This window comes from Beta vulgaris, chromosome 1 (genome assembly GCF_026745355.1).
Source record: "Beta vulgaris subsp. vulgaris cultivar EL10 chromosome 1, EL10.2, whole genome shotgun sequence".
NCBI classification, from domain to species: domain Eukaryota; kingdom Viridiplantae; phylum Streptophyta; class Magnoliopsida; order Caryophyllales; family Amaranthaceae; genus Beta; species Beta vulgaris.
This window is the reverse complement of record NC_079202.1, coordinates 34037370-34056715: the sequence shown is the minus strand read 5'-3', so window position 1 is coordinate 34056715 and position 19346 is coordinate 34037370. Positions and strand designations below refer to the sequence as shown.

The window sequence follows — 19346 nt, the reverse complement described above, 5'->3', positions numbered from 1 at the left end:
TTCATCTTCATTTCTTGTCCTATCCATTTTTGAGGTAAGTCCCACGTCAATGCGTCCTTGTGAAATAGGTGGATCGAGAAAAACATATCCAATAACTCGTTCATGTGAAAGAAATTCTCAATTTGTTCAAGTAGCCGAAACACAACTAATTGCTGAAGCAAGCATGGGAATGAAAGGATTACTGAATTGACCAATGTCATTGAGAAATTGTCCAATAACTTGGAGGAGGTCACTCTCTGTCTGCACCAAGTGGAAAGTTGTGAAAATGATGGATTCACTAAACAAATGGAGAATGTGTTGTTCAAAAAGTCACCAATAAGGAGTCCTACTTCGATTTGGATGAGAACAGAAAATTCAAGGGAAAACTGTGTGGAAAGTTCTCCATGAGTGACTTTCCTAAGTTCAAACCTACTTACAATAACAAGTACCAGTTGAGGAACTTCAAGGCCACTATGATCATTAAGTCTATGGATCCTGAACTCTATCCAACGGTATTCCCGATGTGATTAGACCCCGTCTGCCAAAAATGCTTCTATTCAATAGACCCCAAACATGTTGAAACATGGGGTGATATTACTATAAAGTTCAGGAAACAATAAGAACACAATACCGTAATACAAGACCTCATTCGCATCTTCGTCAACAACCTGTCTCCTAAGTACAACACTCATCTCATGTATTTAGGTATCAAAAGTTTCACTAAGCTATACGATATAGGTGTGCAAATTAAAGATGACTTGTTGAAAAATACCCAAAATGACAACAATCGTTATATGGGTAATAATAACAATAAGAAAAATGATTATGGATCCACTTCTAAAGGTGGAGAGGTGAACTTTCCTGAGACACCGAACAAATCCTTCCTGAGGAATCAAAGGAGAAGTTCACTCCAATAGGCATGTCATATGGCACTGATTTTGATCGCTTTCACTCAAAAGGCGCATTGTTCCTCATTGGACCAACTCCTTTTATCGGAGAAAGTAAAAGTGATCCAAGTGGGGACAAGATTTCTTACTGCAAGTACCATAGAGGGAATGGTCACCAAATGGAGGACTGTTAAAAAATGAAACACGCCATTCAAGACATTACTGATGAAGGTAGACTCCCCAATCCTCCTGCGAGAAAGAAGCCTAACAATCAAGATAGGCCATTAAACAAAGACTTGGCTATCTCTGAGGAACAATATTATTATCATAGATCCGTTTTGATTACACCGATAGGGGATCTTGTCCCCACTATCATTATTGCTAACACATCACCCGATATTGATGGTATATGGGATATTGATGAAAAAGACGAGTATGTTACAAAACAAAGTGACTACATCCATAGAACATGCATCCCCCCACCCCTAGGATTATATGATGAGGATGAATTTGCCGATCTTCAAACTGATTGCATTACTTATGGATGGATTGGTACAAAAGTGATGAAGAGGAAGCAATATGAGTGCTTACTTTAACTAGAAGGCTAAATCAGCCAGTTCAGGACAATCCTCCATAATCGTCTCCATCTCCTGAAGAGCTTCTTCGCAAAGAGAATGGTCTTATTTAACAACTAATGAAGGCAAAAGCCGAAATTGACAATTGACGATTGATAGCTTCTTCTTATGAGCATCATATGGCACTACGAAATGCCCTTACAAAAATAAACGTGTCATCTTACACCTCCCCTGAAGGATTAATCAATTTCCGGACTACTGATAAACCAATCCAAGGAAATATTATTTCCTTTACTGACAATGACCTGCCTTTTGAACGAAATAAACATAATAAAGCTTTGCATCTTACTGTAGCATGCATGAGTATGAATGTCCCAATGACATTGGTAGGGAATGGGTTTGCAATTAACGTGTGTTCATTGCAAACTGCGCGCCGTCTAGGCTTGAGGGATGAGGATTTTAGTCCTAGATGTCATCAAGGTATCTGAGCATACGACAATTCTTGCTGTCAATCCTTGAGTATTATTGCCTTAAACATCCACTCAGGGGTTATACAAAAGCGCACGATTTTCCAGGTCATTGACATGAAGCCCTCGTTTAATTGACTGATAGGACGACCATGGCTTCATAATCTTGGTGCGGTCCCATTTTCCTTTCATCAAAAGTTCAAGATGATTGTAGAAGACATTCACATAACGTTCGATGCCATTACAATGAAAGTACAAGTAATCGAAAAGCCTCTCATTCATATAAACCATGATGACGAGGATGAAGATCTTTAAGGATTCGTTTCCAAAGAGGTATCCCTTATTGAAGAGGACAGAGCGCCATTTGATTTTGATTGATGCACCAACCTATCAGTCAACTACATAATGCTCAAGAAAGGACACTTCCTCGGCATGTCATTGGGCAGTGAGAAGTCTGGAGCACCTCCAGTCACAAATTCTAAATCAGTGGAAAATTTATTTGACTTAGGATACAAGCCCACCAGGAAGGAGCTTAGAGAGTGTATGACACAACGGATGGCATATCACAATACTAAGAACAAGGATAATATCTCTTTTCCTTTCTATCAACTTACTCTGAATGGGTAGTTTTGAGGGAAGGAGAAGATTACCCTTGCTACAAATTCGCTGAACCATTCTATCAGGCTCAGGAGGGAGTGACCTACGTCAGATTTGAAATATTTCTGGATTGTAACTTTCTGGAAGAAGGGATTCCTAATCCCTAAATTAAGCAGTTCACGACTATAAGACATTGAACTTATATTCATTCAAGAACGAGTGAAATGCCTAGAAAATAATGATCACATCCAGATCGTGCTACAAAACGACACCTTTGACTCTACTATGCGAATCACTCCTGTGAGTGGCACCATGCAATGATGGAAGAAGACTATCAAGTTTACTGCACCAGATAGAAGGAAGATGATTTACACTACCGGGGATAGGCTGATGTTTGATGAGTCTGAGTCATATAAGTCTGTGTCCAAGTTTGTTTAGTCCAATATTCCGATTGAGACTATGTTTAAGTCTATCGATCCTAGTGTAGTAGAAGTGTCTTTACTTTCGGTTGAGTCATTATTCAATTCTATAATTTTTGATTTCAATAATATGAACTCATTTGCTTATAACTTATGCACTATATCTACTTCTTGTTCTCCTTTTCCTTTCGATTACAACAATGAATCTGAAAATGAAATAATTTAAGCAGTTGAAGAACATGAAAATAAGACTCCGATCATCGAGGAACTAGAAAAAAGTAATCTTTCAGATCATAATGAACATGAGGTAAGAATTGGATTAACTTCAAGTGAATACGAGCCTGCTCAATTAATCAAAACATTAATTGAATATATCAACGTATTCACATGGTCCTACCAGGACATGTCAGGCATTGATCGTGAAATCGCAGAGGGATGAAACCTGGCAAACAAAAGCTGCACAGAACGAAATCAGATGTAGCTCTAAAAATAAATGAAGAAGTCATTAAATAACTTAATGATGGTTTAATAAAAGTAGCTAACTATCTTGTCTTGATATCCAACGTTGTGTATGTGTCTAAAAAGGATGGGAGAGTTAAGATGTGCATTGACTATAGAGACCTCAACAAAGTAAGTCCCAAAGACGGATTCCCTACCTCACATAGACATCCAAGTAGTAGACAACATTGCGAATCATGCCCGTCTCTTCTTTATAAAAGGGTATGCGGGGTATAAAGGTAAAAATGGCCGAGAAAGATATAAAAATTACCACCTTTATCACACCATGGGAGAGCTTTTGCTATACTGTTATGCCTTTCGGGTTAAAAACGTTGGGGCCACCTACCAAAGTGGTAGAGGTATAAGTAGATGACATGATAGTTGAGTCCAAGGATAGAGAGGGACATCCTACCGCGTTTAAGAAGTTCTTCATGAAACTTTGCAAATATAATATGAGACGTAATCCACAAACAATGATCCTTTGGGGTCACTTCGAAGAAACTCTTAGGTTATGTCATCAGATCTAGATAGATTGAAATTGGTCCCACCAAAATAACAACCATCATCACCATGCCTCCACCCGAAAAGAAGATAAGGGGGTTGTAGACACATAGTTGTGTCTCCCCCATTTAAAGATCTGATGATGAAATATATCGTTGTCTTAATTGGTCCGACCCAAGGGTAGAGCAGTCTTAAAAACCGTTCACAACCATTTTGAAAAGTGTTAAAGTCCTATTTTAAAGGCAAATTAATTGTTCATGTTGAACCCTAGTTTTGATAATGACAAAGAAACAAAGGAACAAACTAAGTAGTGAACAAATGAATTATTTAAGTGTATGGTGTTTAAGGTATCAATGCAAGGAACTGGGAGAATACGAAGTCAATGAAGAAGTCAAGAGAGGATTTCAAAGGCTAAGTAAAGAAGTTTCTATGTTGATACTGGAGCAAGCATTGGATCAAGATTAATAGAAGCTAGGCGTTTTATTTTCTAGTTCCAATGTAAAGGAACAAAGAAAGAATGGTAAGGAACTGTGGCAGAATATTTGAGAATGAGCGTTTGTTCCTTTGTAAGGAACAAACTAAGTGGCACTTAGCAAATATGTTAAAGGAACTGAACTAATATAAGGAACTAGACTTAGGCGTGTAATTAGTGTAACGGTTAAAATGATAATGGAGTAAGTCATGCCTAGATTATAGGAAATTAGTTATTTCTAATTTCGAATGATAAAATCAGTTTTAAAAAGAAAATCTGTTTTGGAAAAGATTTTATTTTTCGGAAAATAAGAAAATAAATATCCGGTTGTTAGAAAGATTTTATTTCAAAGATATTATTTTCTTAAAGATTAGGAATTCAGATTTAAAGATAAAAAGAGTTTATAAAAAACTGATTTTCGGATAATGCTCAAGGAACTCCTATTACTTAGGAGTAATGGCTGCATTTTATCCACGTTCATTTATAGTTCATGGGATCATGGGACATGATGTAAAACGTTTCCTTAGGGGAAGGAACATCATGGGTAAATTGACTAAAACGTGTACTCTAACATTAATCCCACGTTCTTCATGATTAACACTATAAATATAGAAGTCTAGATAAGTTCCAAATTGTGTCTGACTAAGTAATTAAGTGAGTTTAACTTATTAAGTGTCAGTGCCTTCATTCTCTCATAATAGCCATTTGTTCTTTGCCTTCTTACTCTAATTCCACTAAGCTTATTTCGATCAATTGTATTTTGGTTTTTGGGGTAAGGGAACTTTGAGTGAAGTTCTGTAAGAGAAAGGCTTGAGTGAAGCTTGTATGTGTGAGAAAACTTCGAGTGAAGTTGAGAGGAACTGCTGTTAAGGGAACAGTGGTTCAGGAACTTGAGTTTAGGAACTCAAGGTGTGGCTCGAGTTAGAATTAGGTTGTAACAGAGTTGTTTGGCCTAATTAGTGAAAGTGTTGAGTTTAAAATCCCTAGTGGTCGAGGTTGTTTCTTCTTGTTGGGCCCAAGAAGTTTTTCCTCGTAAAAATCCCTTGTGTTCCTTTAGCTTGTTTATTCGTTTAAGTTTTAATTTCCGCAAAAAGTTACGTTTATTTCTACACCTACAATTCACCCCCCTCTTGTAGTGTTCCTAGGGAAATAACAATTGGTATCAGAGCTAGAACTCACGTAAGATAGGAAACCCTATTGAGGAAAAGATCCAAGGAACAATGAATACCACCGAGAAACTTGAAGAAGGTTATTCCACTCAAAGGCCTCCTATGTTCAATGGGAAGTACTACAACTATTGGAAGAACCGCATGGAGATATTCATCAAGGCTGAAAACTATCAGGTATGGAGAGTCATTGAAGTTGGTGATTTCGAAGTCACAACTACAAATGACAAAAATGAGGTAACTCTTAAACCCCTCTCTGATTATGACAAATCTGATTTTGAAAAAATGGAAGTAAATGCCATGGCTATTAAATTATTGCATTGTGGACTTGGACCCCATGAACATAATAGGATCATGGGATGCAAATCCGCAAAGCAAATATGGGATTTACTAGAAGTAACCCAGCGAAGGAACTAATGAAGTTAAAAGATCGAAAATTGATTTACTTATGAATCAATATGAACTGTTCTGCATGAAATCCAAAGAAAGCATCCGAGACATGTTTACTCGTTTTACTAACATTATAAATGAGTTGGCTTCTCTTGGAAAGTTTATTTCATCTGAGGAACAGGTTCGAAAGGTTCTTAGGAGTCTTCCTAAGGACAGATGGATGGCTAAAGTCACTGCTCTTCAAGAAACAAAAGACTTCACTAAGTTCAACCTAGAACAGCTGGCAGGGTCACTTATGACTCATGAGCTTCACCTTGATACTGAATATGGTGAAAGCTCCAAATCAAAATCAATTGCTCTCAAAGCAGATGATGAAGATGATTCGGACTCTGAAGAAGAAGAAGCAGCCCTCATGGTTCGAAAATTTCGAAAGATGTACAGGAACATGAAGAATGGAAACTTCAAAGGTAAAACTAAGAAATTTTCTAACAAAGCTGCTTGTCATAAATGTGGAAGTACAGATCACTTCATAAGAATGTCCTCTTTGGGAAAAGACAAAACCAAAGAAAGGAACAAGGAACGCTTTGCTGAAAGGAACAAAGAATAAAAGCACCTTTCTCTAAGGCAAATGTGCGCAAAGCTATGATAGCTGCTTGGGGAGATTCAGAGACGGAAGAAGAAGAGGAACAACCAACTGAAGAAACAGCAAACCTTTGCCTCATGGCAAACTGACGAAAAAGAAGATGAAGAAAAAATTGAGGTAAGTCAACATGGACTTGAGTCAGAACTAGATGGTAAAACTAGGACTGAAATATATGATCTTCTTTATGATGCAATTCTTGAATGTAGAGATGAACGTGAAAAACGTGAACAAACGGAACAAGCCTTAAAAGTTTGCAAGGAACACATAGAATGGCTTAAGAAAATGAGAACTGATGTCGAAACTAGATTTTTTGATTTGTTTGATAAAAACTTAAAAATCAAAGAATGTTATGAGAGTTTGAAAAATGAAAATTATCTAATTAATTTAGAGATTTCACACTTGAAGGAATTTGTCCCTGTTCTGAGTTCCTTTGATATAAGATCAACCCCTTTGAAAGGATACAGATCTGAGATTGAAAAAATAAATAAAGAGAAAAATATTTTAAAGGAACAGATCTGTAATCTTAAAAAGGAACTGGTTGTCGCAAGGAACAGAGGCAAAATCATGAAAGTTCCTAAGTGGATTGAAAAACCACAGACCAAAAGGAAGGAAGGTCTTGGTTTTGAAAACTACAAGAAAAGGAACAAGACAAAGAAATATGTTGATCTACCTAGTGATAATTCTGTATGTATTGTGGCAAGGTAGGTCATTACATAAATCAATGTCAATAAAATCTGAGATGATTGGGAAAAATGTGACAATAAGTAAGAAAAAATGGGTTGTCAAAACAAATCCTAGTCAAGAACAGGAACCCACGAAAGATGGGGTTCCTTCAACTAACAACTAGTTGATTTTTGCAGGTTGGAGTGAGGGGGAACAACACTTGGTATCTCGATAGTGGTTGTTCCAAGCACATGACAGGAGACAAAACGAAGTTTCTCTCACTCACAACCTATGAAGGTGGCAGTGTAACATTTGGTGATAATAAGAAAGGTAACATTGTTGCTATGGGTAAGGTCGGTAAGTCACCATTACACTCCATTGAAAATGTATTTTTAGTTGAAGGTCTAAAACATAATCTATTAAGCATTTCTCAATTCTGTGACAAAGGAAATACTGTAAAATTTGATAAGAAAAATGCTTAATCATCAACATTAAAACTAAGAAGGTTATTTGGAAGGAACAAGGAAAGGGAACACATACATTGTGGATCTAGACCTTGTTCCTCAAATCAATTTAACTTGTCTTAGTGTTATTGAAGATGATTCACTTCTATGGCACAAGCGTCTAGGACATGCTAGCTTTTCATTACTTGAGAAACTTAGATCAAAAGACCTTGTTTTAGGATTACCATCTATAAAATTTCATATTGATCAAGTTTGTGATGCATGTGCACGAGGTAAACAAGTAAGATCCTCTTTCAAATCTAAAACGATTGTAAGTACCACTAAACCATTAGAGTTAATTCATATGGACTTATGTGGACCCATGAGAATTCAAAGCAGAAGTGGAAAGAGGTATGTACTTGTGATTGTAGATGACTACTCTAGGTACACTTGGGTTATTTTTCTCTCTAGTAAAGATGAAACTTATGATGAGTTCCTTGTCTTTGCTAAAAGAGTTCAAAACCTAAGTGGACATAAAATAATGCACATTAGATCAGATCATGGCAAGGAATTCGAAAATTATAAATTTTGATGACCTAAGCAGAGATAATGGCCTAGATCATAATTTTTCTGCCCCTAGAACACCACAACAAAATGGTGTTGTAGAAAGGAAAAATAGAACTTTGGAGGAAATGTCTAGAACCATGTTAATTGCTAGTGAACTTCCAAGGAACTTTTGGGCTGAAGCTGTTAATACTGCTTGTCACATAATTAATCGTGCCATGATGAGACCTATCATTAATAAAACTCCTTATGAACTTTACTTTGGAAAGAAACCAAACATCACCTATTTAGAACATTTGGATGCAAATGTTATGTGCATAATAATGGAAAAGATAATCTTGGAAAATTTGATGCAAGGAGTGATGAAGCAACATTTTTAGGATACTCCTCACATAGTAAAGCTTATAGAGTATATAACAAGAGAACTATGTGTGTTGAAGAAAGCATTCATGTAATCTTTGATGAATCTGACAAACATAATCCAAGCATACAGGTTGATGACTATGAGATAGGGTTAGCAAACCTAGTCAAGGAACACAGATTCACAAGAAGAAGAAGAAGTGAAAGAGGAAAGGAACGAGGAATTCGAAAATAATGAAATCAATGATGTTCCTGTTCCTCAAGGAGGAGAAGATGCTCCTGTTCCTCTAAATGAAGGAACTGAGTCCACCGAGGCTAACAGAGGAACAACTGAGCAGAGTTCCTCATCCACTCAAGGAACTCATGAGGAACAACATGTTCCTATAAGAGAGTTTCAACCAAAACCTTGGAGATTACAAAAGTCACATCCTGTGGAACTCATAATCAGCGACATATCCAAAGGTACGCAAACTAGATCTCAGTTAAGGAACTTTTGTGCATTTCATGCGTTCCTATCAATGATGGAACCAAGAAATCATGAAGAAGCCTTAACTGACTCTGATTGGATTATGCAATGCAAGCTGAATTAAATGAGTTTGAAAGAAACAAGGTATGGCATCTAGTTCCTTCATCTAAACAACAAAAAGTAATTGGCTTAAAATGGGTGTTTAGAAACAAACTAGATGAATATGGAACCATTGTAAGAAACAAAGCTAGACTTGTAGTAAAAGGTTATAACCAACAAGAAGGAATTGATTATGAAGAAACCTTTGCTCCTGTAGCTAGATTAGAAGCCATTAGAATTTAATTGCATTTGCTGCTTACATGGGATTCAAATTATATCAAATGGATGTTAAGTGTGCATTTTTAAATGGCTATCTAAACGAAGATGTATATGTTGAACAACCCCCTGGTTTGAAAATAATAATCTCCCAAATCATGTCTACAAGCTTGATAAAGCTCTTTATGGGTTAAAACAAGCACCTAGATCATGGTATGAGAGATTATCAAGTTCCTTTTAGAAACAAACTTTAAAAGAGGAAAGGTTGATAAAACCTTGTTCCTAAAATCTAAAGGAACTGATATTTTGCTTGTTCAAATATATGTTGATGACATCATATTCGGAGCTACTAATGAAACATTGTGCAAAGAATTCTCAAGTCTCATGAGCAATGAATTTGAAATGAGTATGATGGGTGAGTTAAATTTCTTTCTTGGACTACAAATCAAACAAACTGAAAAAGGTATAATTGTTCACCAACAAAAATACATAAAGGAACTATTAAAGAAATATGGCCTCGAAAATTCAAAGATAAATCACACTCCTATGGGAACTTCAACTAGATTAGATGAAGACTCCATAGGAACAAGTGTTGATCAAACAAAATATAGAGGAATGATTGGTTCACTTTTGTATCTAACTGCTAGTCGTCCAGACATAGCTTTCAGTGTTGGTTTGTGTGCTAGATTTCAAGCAAATCCAAAGGAGTCTCACCTCACTGCTGTGAAGAGAATTCTTAGATACTTAAAGGAACAGATGATCTTGGACTCTACTATCCAAGAAGTGATACATTCGAACTAAAAGGATATGCAGATGCAGATTATGCTGGAGATCTTGTAATAGGAAAAGCACCTCAGGTATGGCACAATTCCTTGGTCATAGTTTAGTTTCTTGGAGTACCAAGAAACAAAACACAGTTGCTTTATCCACTGCTGAAGCAGAATATGTAGCTGCTGCTGCATGTTGCTCTCAAATGCTTTGGATAAAACAACAACTTAGTGACTATGGAATAAACTTTGAATGTGTTCCTATTTATTGTGACAATACAAGTGCTATTATATCTAAAGATCCAGTGCACCATTCTAGAGTAAAGCATATACATATCAGACATCACTTTTTAAGAGAAAATGTTGAAAAAGGTTTGATAAACTTGAGTTTTGTCAAACTGATTATCAGATTGCTGATATCCTAACTAAGCCTTTGCAAAGAGATAGATATGAAAATTAAGGCTTGAGTTAGGCTTAATAAAAATTAAGTGATTGTTCCTATGTCAATTCCCCCATGTTTGAATCAATTTGAGTGACTTTGTGTGCTAAAAATAATTGTGTTTAATTGCCTAAGACCATTGCAAATTGGAATGTTGCAAAACATAACATGAAGTCAAAGAACTAAACAACTCACAAATGTCACATAATACTCCCCTTACTGTTCCTAAGGTCAAGAAACATGCATAGTATGAAGGATATTGATATGTAGCATTAGTTGTTCCTATAGCACAGTTCCTTAGCAATTTTCTTTCAAAAATTAAAATTCATAAAAATCCGAATAAAATCCCAAAAATAAGGGGAACCAGTTTAATAAAATCTTGGTTCTTTTTATCTTTTCGTTTTCTTTCTTTTTTTTTTTTTTTTGCTTTATTTCTTTCCCGCGTGTCATAATTACTATTACATGCAAAACTTCCTTTTCAATTCATCTAAGAAACCGTGTTCCTCTCAAACGCTTCATCTTCACCATAACCGAAACTCATCACACCCTTTGATACTCCATAAAAACCTCCAAACCTTCACAAATCATGGCAAAACTTCAAGAAACTCACCTTTTCCAACACCAAAAACAACCGACACTTCAAAAATGGAAATTTCTTCATCTCCAACTAAAACCCTTGAAACCGACATAATTCAAGAAAACCCCATAGAGGAACACAATTAGAATCTCCTAGAAGGAGCATGAAGAAGAAAATTGATTGGGGAAGAGATGAAGAAGAAACCCCGGAACAATCTCAGGGGGAAGAAGAAGAAACTGCACCTGTTCCTTCCAAAGGAACTGTTTCTTCGTCTTCCAAGAAAAGGGTCGAACGAAGTGAATCTAGGTATGTCTTGGGCTTTTGCGTCGATTTAGAATGGGCAAATAAAATTGAATTTCTAGAATTAACCTCCATTCTAAAGGAACAAGGCATGGAATTCTTGTTTGAATTCGCCTTTAATAATGCTCTTGTTCTGCTCTAGCTATGGATGATTTTGTGCAAATTTTGTTAATACTAATGGAACTTGCACAACTGAAGTTAGAGGAAGAAAATAAGGTTTAATCAAGCAACTTTAAGCAAAGTATGGGAAGTTCCTTGCAAAGGAACTGATTTGTATTTTAAAAGGAAAGGAACTGTTTCCTTTCCGAATTTTCCTCAAGACAAAATCTTAGAATATTTTGGAGGAACAGCTGGCCAAAACAAACTTAACCATAACCTACTCTCTCCCTTCACAAAGTACTGTTTAACTTGGTTTGGAGAGCACTCATTCCTCGAACTGAAAAGAGGAATGAAGTGGGTCTCTTGGATATGTGTTACATGTTTTGCTTGGACCACACACATACAAATAATTTCCCTTCCCTCTTCATTCAACACTTAACCACTGATTGAGAAAATTGTGTATTGGTACGGTGCTTGATAACTTCCTTACTTCATCATTTTGAAGTAAGACTTACGGGTTGGACCACATAGGAGTAAACAAGGGAACATCTTGAATGAGAAGACCCTAAATGGACTTGGCTTGTCTGTCCAAGAAGGTGTTCTCATTCAAGGAAGATGGCTTCCAGTTCCTCAGGAAAAAGAAAATGCCCAACTGGACTTAGAAGAGATAATGATGTAATCTTGGATAACCTGTTCCTAACCGAGGAACCAAAACCTAAGAGGCGCAAACACATTGCCACTAAGCCTAAACCCTCTGTTCCTTGAGAGTGAGAAAGAGCACTCGTCGAAAAATTGCTCCTGTTCCTGTTCCTTCCAAGAGGACTCTCCTTTAGTCCTTTCGGATAATGAGGAACAGGTACCCTCTACTCTCAAGGAAATACCCACCATCTCCCAAACTCTCTGTTCCTTTCACAAAAATACCCTCCATTTCACCTTCGTCCTTCTCTGTTCCTTCAAGTTTTGAGCAGTTGAAGGATGAAATAAAAGGCCGAAATCCTTTTGCTTCCACCTCCACAACTCTTCCACCCACACCACCATTTCTTCCTCCCATTTATCACCCTTCACCTTCTGTTTCCATTCCTGGAACAGATGAGCCTTCCACTCAAACCTCCCAGTTCCTTCACAACTCCCCATCTGCCTCTAGTTCCAAGGTAAGGAACAGGAAATCCGGATGAACTAACTGGGTTAATGAAGTCTGCCTTCCTGCACAACATATGATAAAATTTTACAATCATCTTCATTGGACTTTGGATGCCAAAACTGATACTATGATAAGTCTTATGAAGAAATTGAGTGATACGTGGTTGCGCAGAAAAGAAGATGGACACTATGGCTCGTACTTGGAGGAGCTGAAGGAACAGGTTGACAATACATCAGGGGTGGTGATGAAAAATTGGAGGATGTGGTTGAAGAAGAAGTTGTAGGGAACACCATTCCCCTTCCCTTTCTTAGTTTCTTTTATTGTTGTTTTGTTGTTCCTGTTTCTTTCATCAAGGAACACAACTTTTGTTTCTTCCTTTTTCTTTTCTTTCTTTGTTTTGTTATGGAACAAGTGCTATATAATCAATGACTTTTGCTATATTGTCTATGTTTCTAAATGTTTTGCATAATTTCTTCCTTGGAATGGCTAGTATTATGTGATTGATGTTTGAGCAAGTTTACTCTTTGATTTTCTAACTTAACCACTAATGGTGCTTGCATATTGGTCTTAAGGTGTTAAATCAATTCATCAATTCATGCAGAGTCTATTCTTTTTGAGGATGACAAAGGGGGAAAAGGATTTAAGGAACAAACTGTACATAAACTTGAAAAAATGCAAAATTAAAAAATTTAAAATTAGGTAAAAAAATCAAAAATAGGTTAAGGTAAATGAAAAATCAAACTTCAGTTACTCACATAATTGTGTTTTATTTTTCATTTTCTTCTTTATGTTTTTATTTTCATTCACTTATATTATTTGTTATTTTCCTTAGTTTGTACCTTTGTTGTCATCATCAAAAAGGGGGAAATTGTTGAACCCTAGTTTTGATAATGACAAAGAAACAAAGGAACAAACTAAGTAGTGAACTAATGAATTATTTAAGTGTATGGTGTCTAAGGTATCAATGCAAGGAACTGGGAGAATAGAAGTCAATGAAGAAGTCAAGAGAGGATTTCAAAGGCTAAGTAAAGAAGTTTCTATGTTGATACTGGAGCAAGCATTGGATCAAGAATAATAGAAGCTAGGCGTTTTATTTTCTAGTTCCAATGTAAAGGAACAAAGAAAGAATGGTAAGGAACTGTGGCAGAATATTTGAGAATGAAGCGTTTGTTTGTAAGGAACAAACTAAGTGGCACTTAGCAAATATGTTAAAGGAACTGAACTAATATAAGGAACTAGACTTAGGCGTGTATTTGTAACGGTTAAAAGATAATGGAGTAAGTCATGCCTAGATTATAGGAAATTAGTTATTTCTAATTTCAAATGATAAAATCAGTTTTAAAAAGAAAATCTGTTTTGGAAAAGATTTTATTTTTCGGAAAATAAGAAAATAAATATCCGGTTGTTAGAAAGATTTTATTTCAAAGATATTATTTTCTTAAAGATTAGAAATTCAGATTTAAAGATAAAAAGAGTTTTAAAAACTGATTTTCGGATAATGCTCAAGGAACTCCTATTATTTAGGAGTAATGGCTGCATTTTATCCACGTTCATTTATAGTTCATGGGATCATGGGACATGATGTAAAACGTGTTCCTTAGGGGAAGGAACATCATGGGTAAATGGATTAAAACGTGTACTCTAACATTAATCCCACGTTCTTCATGATTAACACTATAAATATAGAAGTCTAGATAAGTTCCAAATTGTGTCTGACTAAGTAATTAAGTGAGTTTAACTTATTAAGTGTCAGTGCCTTCATTCTCTCATAATAGCCATTTGTTCTTTGCCTTCTTACTCTAATTCCACTAAGCTTATTTCGATCAATTGTATTTTGGTTTTTGGGGTAAGGGAACTTTGAGTGAAGTTCTGTAAGAGAAAGGCTTTGAGTGAAGCTTGTATGTGTGAGAAAACTTCGAGTGAAGTTGAGAGGAACTGCTGTTAAGGGAACAGTGGTTCAGGAACTTGAGTTTAGGAACTCAAGGTGTGGCTCGAGTTAGAATTAGGTTGTAACAGAGTTGTTTGGCCTAATTAGTGAAAGTGTTGAGTTTAAAATCCCTAGTGGTCGAGGTTGTTTCTTCTTGTTGGGCCCAAGAAGTTTTTCCTCGTAAAAATCCCTTGTGTTCCTTTAGCTTGTTTATTCGTTTAAGTTTTAATTTCCGCAAAAAGTTACGTTTATTTCTACACCTACAATTCACCCCCCTCTTGTAGTGCTCCTAGGGAAATAACAGTTCATGATAATTTATTGTATTTTGAGCTCAATCCTTTGAAAAGCCCAATTAATTGTTGAACAATAATTAATTGATTTATTTTAATAAATAAATATTTTCAAATTGATTTATTTAATAGTTGTAATCAGATTTTATCCCGTAAAAATCAAGCTAGCAAAGGCGTGTTCAAAAGCCAAACTGGTGCACTTGGCGCACAACCTTACGCCAAGAGCATCTTTCCTAACACGTGGCACTGTGCCATGCACTATGCCATGCGTCTGACACTTCGCTCCCTTGAGCATAGTTCTCTGCGTGAGTACGTTTTTTACTGGGCATGATGCGTCAGCTGCGCGAGGCCAGCTGGCGCATAAGGTGCAACTATATTTTCCCTATAAATAGGCCTTATTTCCGTACTGATTAAGAAGAGATTTTTTCACATAACACACTTCGAACTCTCGAGGAACATATTACGAATCCTTTGGTTCCTGAACCTTTTTTCTTGTTTTTTATTTATGTTTTTATACATTATTATATGTCTGCGTGATTATTATATGCATATTATGTGGCTTTCTTGCTTTACTACTTTTACCACCCACATGTTATTATTGCTAAACAAGACCTAATGAACAATTCTAAATTAATCATATTAATTTGGACAACCTTCTAGGTTTCCTGTAAATTGATTACATAATAACTTGTCACTAAAAACTAGTCTTTTTATGTATTTCCCGAACCAATCTAGACTAAATATTTTTAGGGTGTATAAACATATTATATGATTATTCTTTGACATAAAATCTGTAGTGAATCGATATTTAGTAGAAGCCAATAATGGGTATTATGGCTCCTGACTAGAATATACCCTTGCCCCCAAACTCAATCTTTGGTTCATTTTGACCATATATGGAGTCATGACGAGGAAATCTACATTGGATAAGTCCCTAATTTGTCCCTTCGATTTTTCAATATCCAATTAGGTTTATGATTCTTCCTTTAAAGAATCGTTGTCGACTTCAAAAACATTTTTGAATATAAAACCTTTTTAGTGGGGTAGTCAAATAAAAATGCGCTCACACCGCGTACGCGAAAAAAAGCATGCTTATAATTTGGCGACTTCACTAGAGAGGATTTTAAGTAATTAATTTTTAAAAAAATGAGTGGGTGAAACTTGAAAAATACGATTCACTCTTATTTTTATGCCTTTGAATAATATACAATTTTGCATTTGCATGGCTTTTAATCAGCCACCGTAAGGACATTCTACCTTGCCTCATTAACACGTGTTCTATGTGTAAGGTCACCCCTGTGGGGTTTGCGCTTTGTCCTTCCAAAAAAGCTTCCTGAGTGATAGTGTTGGATCTTAGTCATAAGCAAACCTACCCAACCATGGCATTATTCTATTGTTTATGACTTTAGAATGGAGTGCATCTTACACGTGGCCATCTCTTTAAGCAGGGGTACGAAGCGTGGGATCAATAATCTCTTAGTCATGTACACTTTCCACCTTAACCTAAACCTGACCAATAGTTGAATGTAGAACTGAACTTCAGGTTGAGAACTTATGCATCCATATTACCCGACATTTATGTGTGATTGCAATTTTTGCCTGCTAATGTGCTTTGCACTCGAAATTATTGCCAATCGCGTCGAAAAAAAAATTGTCATTTTTACCCAGATCTCCGACAAATTATCAATCTGCGTGCCGCAGAGCATTACGCCAAACGCATTAAGTTGCACCTGGCACAATGCGCCTGTGCCAGACGCATAGGCTGCATGTCGCGCGCACCAGTTGCGTGGTACGCAACCTGTTCGTCCCATGCTTATTCGTCTTTTGACCTTTTTTCGCGTTTAAGATATTAAGTTTGCATGAATATAATATTAAAAAAAAGGCTCAGTCTTTTCACGCAAGGTTGAATCACTCCTAAAAAAAAGATGCATCTAGGAAAAAATGGTCATGTAAAGTTAGAGTCCTCATGCATGTCTACCTTCTCCCTGTTGTTCAACTAATCTTCCCTATCAATCTTACCTTACCATATTCAATCAATTTCAAAAACTTCAATTTTTCAAAATCAATCCTACACCCTTTTCTATTCTATCTCTTTTTCAAGCATTTACCAATTATCATCATACGACGACATTCAAAAAATATATTTTCAAAATTAATCCATCTCTATTCCTAACAAAAGATAAAACACGGGGTTCCTCTTAAAAATGAATTTCAAAAATTCTAAGCCTAGTTTGAACACCTTCATTCAATTCAATCAACAAAATTTAATTCAATTCATTTGCATTCATTCTAGGCCCATATGCATTAGAATCCATTTTGCATTCATTTATGCACGTGTGCAGTTCAGTCCATACATTCACTAGCATTAGAGTCGATCTTAGGCCCATATAAGTCTAGCCCATGCCAAAATCTAAGCCCATTTACATCTATGTGTAGAACCTAGTCTGTGTCAAGTCCAGTCCAAGTCTAATCCATGTTTATTCCTATCCTAGTCCATTTCTAATGTCAAGCCGATGTGCATATCCCAGTCTAAGTCAAACTTATATGTTCATCCAGTCCAAACTTAGGTCCATTTAGGCTTAATTCATATCCGAGGTCTAGTTGGCATCTCCATGTAGGCCCTAGTTAACTCCAACTCCTTTAGAAGTTCATAATAGCCCAAATTCCTCAAAAGTCTAGCCTGCTTGTACACCCGTGAGTTCAAAGTCTAGCATGTTGTAAGTCAACATAGGCAATTTTTGAGTCTAGCCTCCTTAGTCTAATGTGAGTTTCGAAGTCTAGATGTCTAGCCTGCTTGCTCACCCATAAGTTGAAAGTCTAGTTAGCTAGGTTGCTTGCCTTAAGTTTAGAGTGTAGTCTCCATTATTTTCCAGCTTTCCTGAAATATCTAGCCTGCTTGCTCACCTGTAAGTTCAAAGTCTAGTATTCCATAAGACCAAATAGGCAATTCTATAATCTAGCCTGCTTAGTCTAATGCAAGTTCCGAAGTCTAGTTGTCTAGCCTCCACACTCACCCGTAAGTTCAAAGTCTAGTCGCCTAGCCTACTTGCCTTAAGTTAAGAGTTTAGTCTCCATTATTTTCCAACCTTCCTTGAAGTGTAGCTTGCTTACTCACCTGTAATTCAATGTCTATCACCATGGCCTAGTCATGAAATCAAGTCTACTTGTATAGTCTGGTCTATGCTTGCATTAGCATATAGTTAGGCCCGTGTCTTCATCATGGTCAAGCCCGTACTAGTCCAAAATCACACCAATCTCTAATCATTCCCATTTTTTCCCATTCCATTTCCATTGTTTCATTCCCTTTTCCTATTTCTCATTTCCATTTCGCATTTCAAAAACATTTTTTCTTAAAACTAAAAAGTGAGGTCCACTTGATTTTGTTCATGACCGATCGAAAGATTACAACTTAGGAACGCTTAATGGAGGAAGAAAAATGTGTGCCCGCTCTAAAGCTCATTAGTCGTACCATCACTACCCGACTTCATAGAGTCATGAAGACTACTTTTGACCGCCTTCACAATAGAGGCGCGATCACTTTCAGAGGATCTACCGCCTTCACATTAGAGGTGTGATAACTTCTATAGGTTTACTCCAAACCATGCACTTAAAAGAACATTCGAAAAGTACAACCTACATTTCTGTTGTGAATTATATCAGAACAATGAATATCTGACATCTAGTGTCAAATACCATCAATGCATTGCGAAACATGGTCGATGACAACGGACTTTTAATACTTGCTACAACGAGAATCAGTATCTCCAACAACCCCTTAGGTAGTGCATCTACAGTACAACATGTATAGCCTTTTATTGCTAGTTTTTTAGGATGAGTCAAAGTGTCCTTACCCTATGCCATTTCTGTTTAGGAGCATAATCTCTTTCTAGACCCCGATATGCACTCAAGTCTGCACCTAGCCTTGGCACATGCTTTTCCCACCTACATTCATTTATATCACAAAATCCAACTTTTTATTTTTCAAACCAAACTCTCCTTTTCCCCGAAGGAATCTCCGACAATTCTATGGTCTCTGGTGATATCTGATTTTGCGTGTATCAACTCCCCAAAGAACCCCAGTGAAGAACTCTGAACGTTCAAGACAAATCAACTACATTTCAATATCAAATCAAGTACATTTCAATTAAGGCTCAAGCCTAATTCAATGCAAGCTTATCCAAAGGGGGCTTTTTATATATGTGGTGGTGCCTCCAAGTCGAATCAAACTCACGAAGAGTTGTAATCCAAGGACCTCGTTTACGGATCCCGATTATTTACTAAAACCGATTTTCGAAAATCATTCTAACTATTTATGATCATTCTATCATTCTACACATCTTCTGACCTTACAAAATCATGACCTTGCATTGTTGCCTCGCAAAATCCTGACCTTGCATATTA

General features: G+C 36.5%; 1 pseudogene; it reads left to right on the top strand.

Moving 5' to 3' along the window:
• The first annotated feature begins 1063 nt into the window (after positions 1-1063).
• The window catches only part of LOC130589996 (uncharacterized), a 30804-nt pseudogene continuing 12521 nt past the window's right edge, over positions 1064-19346 (top strand).